Below are 14,025 nucleotides of genomic sequence, written 5' to 3'. Positions count from 1 at the left end.
TATTAGGGATGCAGGCCACTGTTCCCACCCATTTTGTTTGTTGGTGCCAGGGACTTGGTGATCTACCAGAGTGCATTTGTATGATCTTTTATTATATTGCTTGCTACAAACTGCTAGTCAGCTTATTTCACATATACTATTATTTTGTGAGGAATCTTTTTTATATTTTATTTATAGTAAGGCATGTTGCACCTTTGGCTAGTTTTGTTGGTGTCAGTGCATTGTCAATAGAATTTCTTACCGAGGAGGATTCTTATCTGAAGACAACTTTGTCACGGCTGATTCCCTTGCATCCAGAATTAGCAATTTTCCACTTTTAGAATCCTGTTGTGTTTTATGTCCTGAAAATGACACCATTTTGTCCCGTTTGTTGGTGAACATACGAGCCGGCCATATATATGAAAATTCGTTCCATTTGTGTCACTGTTGGAAGTTGAGGTTTTTGATTGGTTGCTATTTACAGAGTAGTTATTTTGGCAAACATCATATCCTATTCCCCCTATTTGGCCTTGAATAGTTTATACAGCTAGAAGTAAGTAACACAATATTCTTAAGCATTTGAACATGCCTGTAAGACAACGCAACCACTCAACTGCTATTACTCTTTGATTTTTTTTGGGTATAAGAATTACAGAAAAAAACAAGCTGCCTTGAAATGGTATATTACCTCTGGTTTTAGTGCCTATGTTTCTCTCATGAAGTTCTCCTTTCAATTGTCGATGTATCTGAAGACAACTTCATCACAATTGATTCTCTTGCATCCAGAATTAGCAATTTTCCACTTTTAGAATCCTGTTGTGTTTTATGTCCTGAAAATGACACCATTTTGTCCCGTTTGTTGGTGAACATACGAGCCGACCATAGATACGAAAATTCGTTCCATTTGTGTCATTGTCGGAAAGTTGAGGTTTGATTGGTTGCTATTTAGTTATTTTAGCAAACATCATGTCCTATTCCCCCTGTTTTGACTAGAAGAGTTTACACAGCTAGAAGTAGGTAACACAATATTCTTATGCATTTGAACATGCCTGTAAGACAAGTAGACAACACAACCACTCAACAACTATTAATCTTTGATTTTTTTGGCACAAGACAGAAATAACCAAATTGCCTTGAAGTGGTATATTACCTCTGTCTTTAGTTGCCTATGTTTCTCTCATGAAGTTCTCCTTTCAATTGCTGATGTAAACTTTTTTTGAAATGGAATTGTCGAGGTAAAATGACTTTACCAATTGATACTCTTGCACTTGGAGGCTATAATACCCATTGTTAGAATATTTCCATTCTACTTTTATGTGTTTTTGTCGGTGAGTATTTGAGCCGAACAGATATCAGTTCAATTCCATTTATGTACATATGCTCAGTTTTTTGTCGGTGAGTATTTGTGCCGAACAGATATCAGTTTATTTCCTTTTATGTACATATGCTCAAACCTAACATAGTTGTCACCATTGGGAGTCAATGTTTAAGCGACAGAAGGAAGAATCTACATAGTTGGAAGTAACACAATATTCCGAAGCAGTTGCACATCCCTATAAGATAACACACCCACTCAACAGCTATTATTCTGTGTTTGTCTGTTTTTGGCACATAAGCATTGCTGAAAGAAAAGGATGCCTGGTATTGGCAAACTACCTCGGTTTTTTTTATTTACCTATCTTCTCATGCATTCCCTCATGTAATGTCGCTTCTTTCAATAAAGCAGCTCTTGCAGTGTGATCAGCTAATGATTGTTGCACCACTTTTTGTCAAATAGGCAAATACTTAAATAACCATCAAGGGAAGCATGTGCGAGAAGGTTACGTATGATGATGTTTAAAAGTCCTCATGGCGCATGGGAGGGGACCTGTACCACTTGTGGTGTATGAGCATGGACGCAACACAGGTGCAAACCACGTAGTTATACAGAACCCTTTCATATATGACCATCACATTTCTTTGAAAATGGATATGTTATGCACTGTAATTGATATCATAGATGATACTTGGTAGCCATGAAGGCTTAATGCCCGAAATAATCTGCCTTCTTCATCTGTCTCTATCTGGGTTTTTTTTAATTAGCATACGGATCAACCACTTGATCATCTGTACAACTGCGACATTTTATTCGTGAGGCTGATGCCTGGTGGCTATCTGATTTCATGGAATGTGCCGAGATTGATAATATGAAGTGACTTTTACTTTTACTACAGATTACGTTGCACATAGTGGCTATGGCTTTTACCCACTTTGAGGTGGCTATGACTTTCACTATTGTCCACATTTACAGGTGAACGGTCAGTTCTTCAGAAAGATATCTGTTTCAAACTATATCTGTGAATGCGACCGCATCAGTGGAATTCAACTGAACAGACGAAGCTGGAGTTCTAAGTTTCTTCAGGTACTTGACCCACCTCTTGACACGTGATTGATTGGTACTTAGACACGCAGTGAGTTAATGAATAGGATTATAAGTATTTGACTGTTTGCTGCGACTTAAGCCTCAGGTTTTGCACGTATACAAAGCAATGCATTGCAATTATTGTGAGGTTGTGACGGATCTGTCGGTTGGCCAGAACCCCAACCTCCAAGTGTATCTATACATAGAAAATCTACTTTCATCGAAGAACTCTCGCGGACCAAAACCAGAATTTCAGTGGTATGTATATATACAACGCATCATACAGTCGATTAGTCAAGAATGGTATTCATGAACCCTGATGAGGTGTTGCTACTACTACTATAAATCCTAATAGCAGTGTGCTGACAATGAGGCACACACAAGCACACATATATTTAATTAACACGCCAGATGATGGTGATGAATCTTTCTTGGCTGCCAGAAATATCAAGAATGACCAGGATTTTCTCGGCAAGCTGTCGTGTCAACATTGAGATGGGTTATCAGGTCATAATGGTTTGATTTGCCTATGAGAGGCACAATGCAACTCTCGGGGAGGTAGATTGGTCGACAGAGATGCAAAGATTGTGTTGGACTCTTCTCTCGGAGCAGGCAGGGAGGGAGACAGTAGTAGGCAACCACAGAGTGGCAGGTTTTTTCTTGGATGGAGTATGGCACAAGTGAAGACGATCTGAGCTGACCCGGAGGCCGTAGGAACGTACTGCAGAAGGTGACCGGCGTCAGGGACTCAGGGTGTATCGTTGGACCTAAGTACCTAATTAGGCTATTTTTGTCGCCATCATGCCTATCTTTGACGCCGTCGTGGTCGCGCCCACTTGGATTCTGGAGACTCTGGACAAGCGTATCGATCTTGGTCGAGCTAACCTGGGTCCAGGGCACCAGCTCTGTTGTTCTGACCGGGGCCATGTTTTCCTCATGACAGCAACAATGGGAGCCTCAAGTTACAACAGTACTGATGAGCACAATTCCACCTGGGACCCAGCTGCGTGCGTAGGGGGTCATCAGTTGTGATTTGCAACCTCATGATCTACCGCTGAGGTGACAACATGGAAAAGGTGTCGAAATGGGAAACGGATATCTACTGTTGCCCGATGCAGACTGTAAGCCGTAGGTCCAGCTCTGCGCTCTGGATTGATCATGGTCGAAGATGAAGGTATGCTTTCTGTTTATTTGTTTTGTTTTTGTTTTTTTACTTCTACAGAGTTTCGTCTAGACTTATTAAACTTTTTTATTTCATTGCCATGAAGAAAAATAATGAGCACAATATTACTTGGTCATGTAGATGTTAGGTTACAACACTTGTAGAAAAAATAAATTTGATGCATTGCGGCACTAATCTTTAAGTGACCCAGGACCATTTTCGACAAACTTGTTCGTACTACTGATTCTATCCGATCAATGGACCGGATTAGACAACCGTGCTGTACTGACTCACGAATGGTTTTCCATGTCTGAGATCCAGCAAATGGGTCCTGCTTGAAGGAGAAGTTTGTTCCCCTGGTCAGGCACGCGATGCAGCACGAGCTTATTTTTATGTGCTCTAGACTGAGCTTGTCTATATCTGAGCGGTTGGGGTCCATCAAGTGTTGGTACTGCTTCATTTGCCTTGGGTGGGACGCAAGTTCTGGGATTTACCTCTCTCTCCCTCCTCAACATCACTGACTCCAATGCCAAAAAGTATCATCATTTGAGCACAAGGCCTCCTCCATATACCCATGTGAGCTCATATGGCATCCTTATATTTTTTCTCCCTGTTGCGATTTGCAAACCACATTATTGTGCATTGGAAAGAAATACCCTTTTCCATCATTCCAAGCATGCAAGATAAAACAAAATGAACTTGTATGTACATGTCCCTTCCTCATTACTCACAGGTTTACTTCTTTTTTCACATAGTGATTACGCATTTTCTTTTATGCTCAAAATCTAGTTTAATGTCCATTTTCTGGTTAATTTATAACAAACCTCGTCAGAGGGTGAAGTTCATTAAGAACAACAAACTGACCTAGTTTACGAGGAAACTAGGCCAGCCGTGCAAACATGTTGTTAAGAAAAAGCTAGGAGAAGTTCATTACTATGACGGGGTAAATGAAATGATTTGCAAATATTTTTTGTGCCTTCCCAACTTACGCGAGCGTCCTCTAATCCCTTATGGCACCATTGACATGAAGGACTTTCCACTGATGCAAAATGAAGTAGAAGGGACTCCAAATGCTTGGAAGTGCCCCTACAAAAATCACCCCATCGAAAAAATGCTTGGAGGTACACTTGTCACTCGTGTGATGAACACTAACTCAATCTCGTGGGCCTTTGCTAACTTAACTTAATGTTTTTTTCTTGAAGTGCATGCATAAATTACGCCATTCTGTGGTGATGAAGCGATGTGTTTGTGTTGGGTTAGCTGGTGGTACGACCCTAATGGGATAGTTTCAATCTTCTGCATTTGTACTTGTTGGTAGTTGTTTCAAGAGCGTGTTCCTCATTTATGCAGCTACCCTGGCGATTGGTGATGGTGTCACAACCTCTTTCTGGTATGACGAATCCATGTCTGGGCGGCGACTAGGTTGGATTCTCCTCAAATCATGTGCATCCTCGCCCTTTCCCTCTCACCTCTCTGCTACCATGATTTGATGGCACTCCTCACTAGTACAAAATAGCATGTCACTAACCCACATCGTTGAGCGGTTTTACGGAACCCCTCAGCAGTGGGCTCAACAAATGAGAGATTGACTTTAGAAAATTCATCACTAACATACGCGATGATGGGAAACAGGGCATGCCAATTGGCGTAGATGCCATAGATATAGACTGAATACAGTTTATAGTAAAGGAATGTATGTGAGAGAAATAAATTAGTGAGTATTTACTTTTTGAGAAAACGCAAAAGGGTTGTGTCCCATTTCATTGAAAGGAATAAGGAGTATTTACATGTCAGGTACAAGACACAAGAAATGACACATATGGCGAGTCGAATAATGTAATTCTGTTGATATTTGGGAGAATGAAAGGAATCCATAGTTTCTCCCAAAAAATATTTACTAATAAAGACTAGAATGTGATCACTAAGGTGAGTGACTTGATAAATTCAGCTACAAATCAGTGCGATGAAGCACATATTGATCAGACCTTTTGGAAGATTGATGCTTGCCGAATCAAGTCTATTACATTGTTGCCTCAACATGATATCACTCATCTTGTTGCGTGACATCTCACGAAGAACGGGGGGTTTCGGTGCATATACCATGTTGAATGGGAGATGCAATATGGAAGAAAATTACATGTTGGCCAAGGTCTAGGGCCAATGAAAGCTCGTCTGATGTGGGAGAAAATCTAGAAACTAAAAGAATTTGCCAAGGTTAAAATATTTGTGTAGAGGATAATGCATAGTACTTTACCGTGCCGACTCACACTTGTAAGTCGACATGTTAAAGTCAGTGGTCAATGTCAAATACGCAACAGTGGTGCTGAAGATGTGTTAAACATCCATTGTTCCTATGTCCAAGAGCAAAGCGAGTTTGGAAAAACCTTAGCTTGGAGCTTAAAATTTTGGAGGCATGTGCTATAGACCGTGCTGGTCAAGAAGTTCTAGAGTTCCTTTTGTGCACATATCAACCAAAGTTTCCAATTATGGGCCAGAGTTAGTTAGTGTTGTAACCTACGCAATTACACGCTGATATCCATGGTTTTAACGACGACATGTGATCAATAGTGAACCTATCCAACCTGAGAAAAGATCAATTGTGGCAATGAGGTCATTAATATCCAACTTATCAACTTATCCGCCTAGAGCAAAACCAAAGAAAGCAAGTTGGATTAAACCTCCCATAGTTATGTTAGGGTCAATGTTGATACTTCTTTTAACGAAGATAATTTGAGAGGGACTACTGGGGCTGTTATTCGTGACAGCAAAGGCCAGATTGTGGTGGCGTGCAACACAAAGATTGAGCATGTGGTCGATGCACTATCTGCTGAAGCGCAAGCACTAAAGAAAGTTATGGATCTTGCACAATTTATCGGCTCTAACAAATTATTCATCATGTCAGGCTATTTGGAGGTGGTGGAGATGATTGAGGAAGCTAGCCATTGTGTGGCAGCTGCGATCTTAGATGATTACTATCATACTGCATGCGAAAATCCCCATCTACATATATGTGGGCGTCCCGGTCTTATCCTAGACATCTATTTTTGCATCAAGATCTGTGCAACTACTTCTCAACAATGCAAAGAGCCCCTTGAGTGTATCTTTCTGTTTAGTGCAAGAAAAACACCTCTGATCTGGAACAAATTTTACAAACATTTTGCATTCATCTTTCGATCTGGAACAAGTTTGTAACCTAGGAGTATATATTAGGAACAATTAGTACAGTATATAAGGCACAATTAGTACCGTATTAGACATTATTAGTTTGCAATCTGGTAGCACTAGGAATCTCGTCTGTGAACTCCATCCTGTTTCATTGATAGAACATGGAAGCAAATGGCAGCTTCAAACATGGAAGCAAATCAAATATGTAATCTGGCGCTTGGGTTTGGATGGAAATAATCCGTTAACAAAAATGGAAAGAGCGGAAACATCCATGAATTTTGGAACTTATGCAACGCTAGAGGAAGAAAAAAATCAACCAATTCTATCAACGACCATGGCTAGAATAATGACAGCTTCAAACATGGAAGCAAATCAGGACGAAAATCGAAAAAAATGAATCCAGATCCGGCTGTGCTCGTCGGCGGCCGCCTCTCTTCTTGACGTCCCCGTCGATTTGAAGGAGACTGGTGTGGGGCATGGGATTGGAGGCTGTTTTGAATCTCAGGTTTGTGGCCTCCGTGCTCCTGGCGGCCAGTGTGATGGGCGGCCTCGGGATGGCAGCATGGTCGGGGATACCAGATCGGTGCAGTAGGCTGCCGGTGGTGTGCCGCTACAGGAGGAGGTGGATGAGGGAGAGTGGCGGCGGGGCAAGTGAGGTGGAGGATGGAGGAGGTGGATGCGGAGAGGAAGAGAATGCCACATGGAAAATTAGGTGTACATGCGCACTTTGGTTCCTATATGGAGGAGAAGATGTACAATGTCCAGGTTGTAGATGTAAATGTGCAAACACGAATCTTGAAGCAAATGTGGCCTTCGGATAAGCCAGGGACACCCACGTGTATGTAGTAAAACTGTTGCACTGCATGTGATTTTGGTAAAATCTCTTTGGAACATGTTTCAAGATATGCAATGGTAGTAGCCTTTAGCTAGGAAGCTAGGAGATCTCAACCATCTGGTTGGATGGACGATACCTCCAGAATTTATTCGTACTTGTTTGTTAGACGATGCAACCTTGGTTTGAGTGTGTTTGGGTTGTCAAAAAAGGGCTATAGCTCCTGTGTGCCCAAAGTATGGCTTCTGCATTGATCCTGCACTAAGAGTTTGGCTGCGGCTTGGCCCTATTTTATTGTGGATACTTTAGTTCCAAAATTCTTATATTTACATCAGAACTCGGTCAATTATATCTATGAAAAGAAAAAACCATGATTAAGAATTTCACCATTACAAAGGATTGAAACATATGATTATTACAAAAGATAAATAAATATTCTCCTCATGATCGATGAGGAACTCTTGCCACTCATACCTCCATACCTTCATATAAATCAAGAAACCCATCTATTAGTTTTCTTGCATACATTCTGTCCTATGTTGACATCAATTAAGACATATTTTCTCCATATAAGATCATAGTCTAGTTCCCTAAATGATGAGTTGCATTGTGTGGTGCTAGTTGCCTAGACATGAAGCGAAGACCAAATAGAGCGACACATCTATCTTTGTTCATGTAAAATGGGAAGTTGAGTTACATACTATTGGAGTAGCCGGAGCCGAAACCGATTGTATCGACAAAATTATCTTTGGCGGAGCCACCTTCTTTGCAAGCACATGCCACTCCTAAAGTATTAAGCCATGGAATCTTGTCGAAACTTTGCTGACTTATAGGCTTGACATATGTTTCCTTTGTAAAGCTAGGAGGAACAGAGTTAGAGGATGCATCATGGTGCACACTCATGTGGTGATCAAGTGAAGTAGTTCTTGAAGATTTTGCTACAACCCACATCCTCCTTTTAGGTGACTTGGACATCATACCCCCGAACACATCCTTGTTGTTAAATAGATCTCTTTTTTCTTTTTCTTATTCGGAATAGGAAGAAGAGACTGGCAACTTGTTTGCTAGTTTACTTCAGCTGAAACTTAGGATCTTCCAAACTCAAAGAGACCAGAAGAAGCTAATAAGTTCAAATTTCGTCCCATACCATTGGATATTAGGTCACATGCTTGAGACTATCACTAGTGGAAAATGGGGCATCCATCTAAGCCATTGGTATCGGTTCCCTTACAAACTGGTACCAATGAGGTCATCTGCACCGGTTTGGGGGCTCAGGCGGGCGAGGAGCTCTGGCACCGGTTCGTGAGGGGCTTTCGTACCGGTTCGTGTTAGGAACCGGTACGAAAGGTCTTCGGCCAAAATTCAGACGCGTGGTGGGGCCCGGGCTGGACCTTTGGTACCGGTTCGTAACACGAACCGGTACCAAAGGGTGCCCCCTGTATCATCAGTCGCCAGCCCGTCCCTGGCTGCTTCTTCTCATTTTTCTCTTCTTCCTCTCACACAAAATTTCTTTGCACCTCTCACACTCCAACAAATCTCTATTTTTTCTCCACCATTTTAACAAGATTAAGGGCATACATCTATCCAAGGGTTAGCAATATCATCCTCTCTTCCGGTGTTCCTAATTTAGCACATTTCTTTGGTAGTTTTAACTCGTACTATTTTTCTAGTGCTAGCAAGGTGTTCGATGAAATGACTAAGTTAGGGATTTTACTTTTTTTAGAATCAATTTGAGCTGAAATTGTGGTATATTTTGTAGGTTTTAATTAGTATCATCCCCGTCCTCACTGCCGTCGATCGCCAGCGTCGTCCCCTAGCCGGCACCGTACAACCTCGGTGAGCCTCTTCTTTTTTATTAAAAAAAATTAGTTTTATGTGATGAACTTGAATATTAATTAAGTTGGTCACTCATATATCCACGATGTTGTGTAATTAATGATTTTTGATATACATATAAAATGCAGATGAGTCGACAATGGATGTACGGTGACCGGTGCCATCCCGACTTCATTAATGGCATGCATTATTTTCCGGCTGAGGCAAACAGGCGGTCGAATGGTTTCATCTATTGTCCATGTAGTTCCTGTAAGAATATGCAGAATTACTCTACCTCAAAGACCATTCACGTCCACCCGCTGGAGAACGGTTTCATGCCCAGCTATAATTGTTGGACCAAGCACGGAGAAAGAGGGGTTATATTGGAAGACAACGAAGAAGAAGAGGATAGTGACAACTATCCCTTATTCACTGAAGACGGTGATAGTAGAATGGGGGAAGACGATGAGCCGATTTTTGATGACCCGGATGACGATTTGGGTCGGGCCATTCTTGATGCGAAGATGAACTGCGGAAATAAAAAGGAGAGGTTGAAGTTGGAGAAAATGTTAGAGGATCACAACAAACTATTGTACCCAAATTGCGAAAATAGCCAGAAAAAGCTGGGTACCACGCTGGAATTGCTGCAATGGAAGGGAGAGAATGGTACTTCTGACAAGGGATTTGAAAAGTTGCTGAAAATAATAAAGAAGATGCTTCCAGGGGAGAACGTATTGCCCTCTAGTACGTACGAAGCAAAGAAGGTTGTCTCGCCCTCTAGGATTAGAGGTGCGGAAGATACATGCATGCATCAATGACCGCATCCTCTACCGCAAGGAGTACGAGAATTTGAATGCATGCCCGGTATGTAGTGCATTGAGGTATAAGATCGGGCGAGATGACCCCGGCGATGTTGAGGGCGAGTCCAACCCCGGGAAGAGGGTTCCTGCGAAGGTGATGTGGTATGCTCCTATAATACCACGGTTGAAACGTTTGTTCCAGAACAAAGAGCATGCCAAGTTGTTGCGATGGCACAAAGAGGACCGTAAGAAAGATGTGATCCCGAGACACCCCGCTGACGGGTCGCAGTGGAGAAAAATCGACAGAGAGTTCAAGTCATTTTCAGATGACGCAAGGAACTTAAGATTTGGTCTAAGTACAGATGGCTTTAATCCTTTCGGGGAGCAGAGCTCCAGTCATAGCACTTGGCCAGTGACTCTATGTATCTATAACCTTCCTCCTTGGTTGTGCATGAAGCGGAAGTTCATTATGATGCCAGTGCTCATCCAGGGCCCGAAGCAACCCGATAACGACATTGATGTGTACCCGAGGCCATTGGTTGAAGAACTTTTAGAGTTGTGGCGTGAAGAAGGTGTACCTGTGTGGGATGAGCACGAACAAAAGGAATTTAACCTACGGGCGTTGTTGTTTGTAACCATCAATGATTGGCCTGCTCTTGGTAACATTTCAGGGCAGTCAAACAAGGGATACAATGCATGCACACACTATTTAGGTGAGACTGACACTATATATTTGGGAAACAAGAATGTGTACCTAGGGCATCGTCGATTTCTTCCAAAACAACATCACGTAAGAAAGAGAGGAAAGCATTTCGGAGGTGAGGCAGATAACCGAATGAAGCCTACCCGCCCTACTGGGGAAGTTATATATGATATGGTCAAGGATTTAAAAGTGATCTTTGGAAAGGGTCCTGGCGGACAATCTATTCCGCATGATGTTGACGGACACGTACCCATGTGGAAGAAGAAGTCGATATTTTGGGAGCTATCCTACTAGAAATTCTTAGAGGTTCACTCTGCAATCGACGTGATGCACGTGACGAAAAATCTTTGCGTGAACCTGCTAAACTTCTTGGGCGTGTATGGGAAGACAAAAGATACACCGGATGCACGGCAGGACCAACAAAGTATCCACGAAGAAAACAACCCGAATCCGGAGAAGTATCAAGGTCCCGCCGGCCTACGCTCTTACCAAAGAGAAGAAGGGGATCTTTTTGAAGTCCCGAGTAGCATCAAGGTCCCGTCCGGCTTCTCATCGAATATAAAGGGAATAATAAACATGTCGGAGAAAAAGTTTCAAAACCTAAAGTCTCATGACCGCCACGTGATTATGACACAATTACTTCCGGTTGCATTGAGGGGGCTTCTGCCGGAAAATGTTCGAGTACCCATTGTGAAGCTATGTGCGTTCCTCAATGCAATTTCTCGAAGGTGATCAATCCACTTACTCTACAAAATTTACGTGAAGGATGTGGTCCAATGTCTAGTCGGCTTCGAGTTGGTGTTCCCACCATCCTTCTTCAATATTATGACACATCTCCTAGTTCACCTGGTCGAAGAGATTGGCGTTCTCGGTCCCGTATTTCTACACAACATGTTCCCCTTTGAGAGATTCATGGGAGTCTTAAAGAAGTACGTTCATAACCGTGCTAGGCCGAAGGAAGCATCTCCAAGGGCTATGGAACATAGGAGGTCATTGAGTTTTGTGTTGACTTTATTCCCGACCTTAAGCCGATCGGTGTTCTCGAATCGCGCTATGAGGGGAGACTCGCGTGGAAAAGGCACGCTAGGAAAGAAAGCAACAACGTGTATGAACAGACATTCTTTCACTCAAGCACACTACACAGTTGTACATAATTCCATCTTGGTGGCTCCGTACAAAGAGGAACACAAGGATATCTTACGCTCTAAATACCCAGAGCAACGTGAAGATTGGATTGATGGAGAACTGATACGTCCAAAACGTATCTACTTTCCCGAACACTTTTGCTATTGTTTTGCCTCTAATTTGTGTATTTTGGATGCAACTAACACGGACTAACGTTGTTTTCAGCAGAACTGTTCTGGTGTCTCGTTTTTGTGCAGAAATCCAACTTTCGGGAAAAACCTCGGAATTTATACAGAAGGCCCTATTTTCCCAGAAAACTCACGGAGCCAGAAGGGCAAGTCAGGTGGAGGCCCGAGGGCCCCACACCCTAGGGCGGCGCGGCCCAGGAGGGGGGCGCGCAGCCCTAGCGTGTGGCCCCCTCGGTCGGCCTCCGACGCCCTCCTTCGGACTACTTATCGGCCTCGACCTAAAAACGCACGGGGAGAAGTCGAAGTCGCCAGAAACCCTCCAGAACGCCGCCACATCGCGAAACTCCGTCTCGGGAGCCAGAAGTCTCCGTTCTGGCACTCCGCCGGGACGGGGAATTGGAGGAGATCATCGCCATCATCACCACCGACGCCTCTTCATCAACCAGCCATGTTTCCCCCATCCATGTGTGAGTAATTCCCCCGCTGTAGGCCGAAGGGGATGGTAGGGATTGGATGAGATTGGTCATGTAATAGTGTAAGATTGTTAGGGCATAGTGCCTAGTGTCCGTAATTGGTACTTTGATGATATTGTTGCAACTTGTTATGCTTAATGCTTGTCACTAGGGCCCGAGTGCCATGATCTCAGATCTCGAACATGTTATTGTTTCATCATGATATTCATTGTTTATGGTCTTACCTGCAAGTTGTATACACATGTCGCTCGTCCGGAACCAATGGCCCCGAAGTGACGAAATCGGGACAACCGGAGGGGATGGTAGTGATGTGAGGATCACATGTGTTCACGGAGTGTTAATGCTTTGCTCCGGTACTCTATTAAAAGGATTACCTTAATATCCAAGTAGATTCCCTTGAGGCCCGTGCTGCCACCGGCTGGTAGGACAAAAGATGTTGTGCAAGTTTCTCATTGCGAGCACGTACGACTATAATTGGAACACATGCCTATTGATTGCTTTGTACTTAGACACCGTTTTATTATTATCTGCAAATGCCCTGCTTGATTGGTACATGAGTTTCTCACGCCCGTTATCCGTCCCCGTGCCTACAGTATTTTAATCCTGTTGTTTACTATAATCACTACTGCTGTCTCTGTTACTCTGCTGCTGTTATTTCACTATCGCTATCTGCTATAAAGCGTTACTATCGATAAACTCTTGCGAGCAAGTCCGTTTCCAGACTGCAGCTGAATTGACAACTCCGTCGTTAAGGCTTTCAAGTATTCTTTGTCTCCCCTTGTGTCGAATCAATAAATTGGGTTTTACTACCCGCGAAGACTGCTGCGATCCCCTATACTTGTGGGTCATCAAGACTATTTTCCGGCGCCGTTGCCGGGAGCATAGCTTTATTTGAAAGTTCACTTGGATTGATATTGTTCGCTGCAAATTCTCCATCATGGGTAAATCTCGCGATCCTAAAGTCGCCATATTACCATCCACTACAAGAAAAGGTACAACTCCGAGTACCTCTGCTCGCTCTTGATTCACCATCCGTGATTGATAAACTTGTTTCACCACCACATGCTTCACATGCCGGTACTTCTGCTGAATCTGAAAATTCTTATAATATTGATGATGCTTCTGCTCGTGCTTGATGATAGTGGTTCATTGGGATCTTTTCTAGATGCTACAATTGCTAGGTCTAGACAAATTGAAAATGCTGAAACTCCCGATGCTACTACACCCGTTAGTTCACCCGAACTTGATTATTCTAGTGATGATCCCGATGAAGATTATGTGGAGCTTAATGATGATCTTATTAATAGATGCAATGCTACCTGCCGATGCAAGTAAAATTAAAAAGTTTCTCACACAATATACTCGTTAGACATAAGTTATCT

This window comes from Lolium rigidum, chromosome 6 (assembly GCF_022539505.1).
Source record: "Lolium rigidum isolate FL_2022 chromosome 6, APGP_CSIRO_Lrig_0.1, whole genome shotgun sequence".
NCBI lineage: Eukaryota > Viridiplantae > Streptophyta > Magnoliopsida > Poales > Poaceae > Lolium > Lolium rigidum.
Note: the sequence above shows the minus strand (reverse complement) of the source record.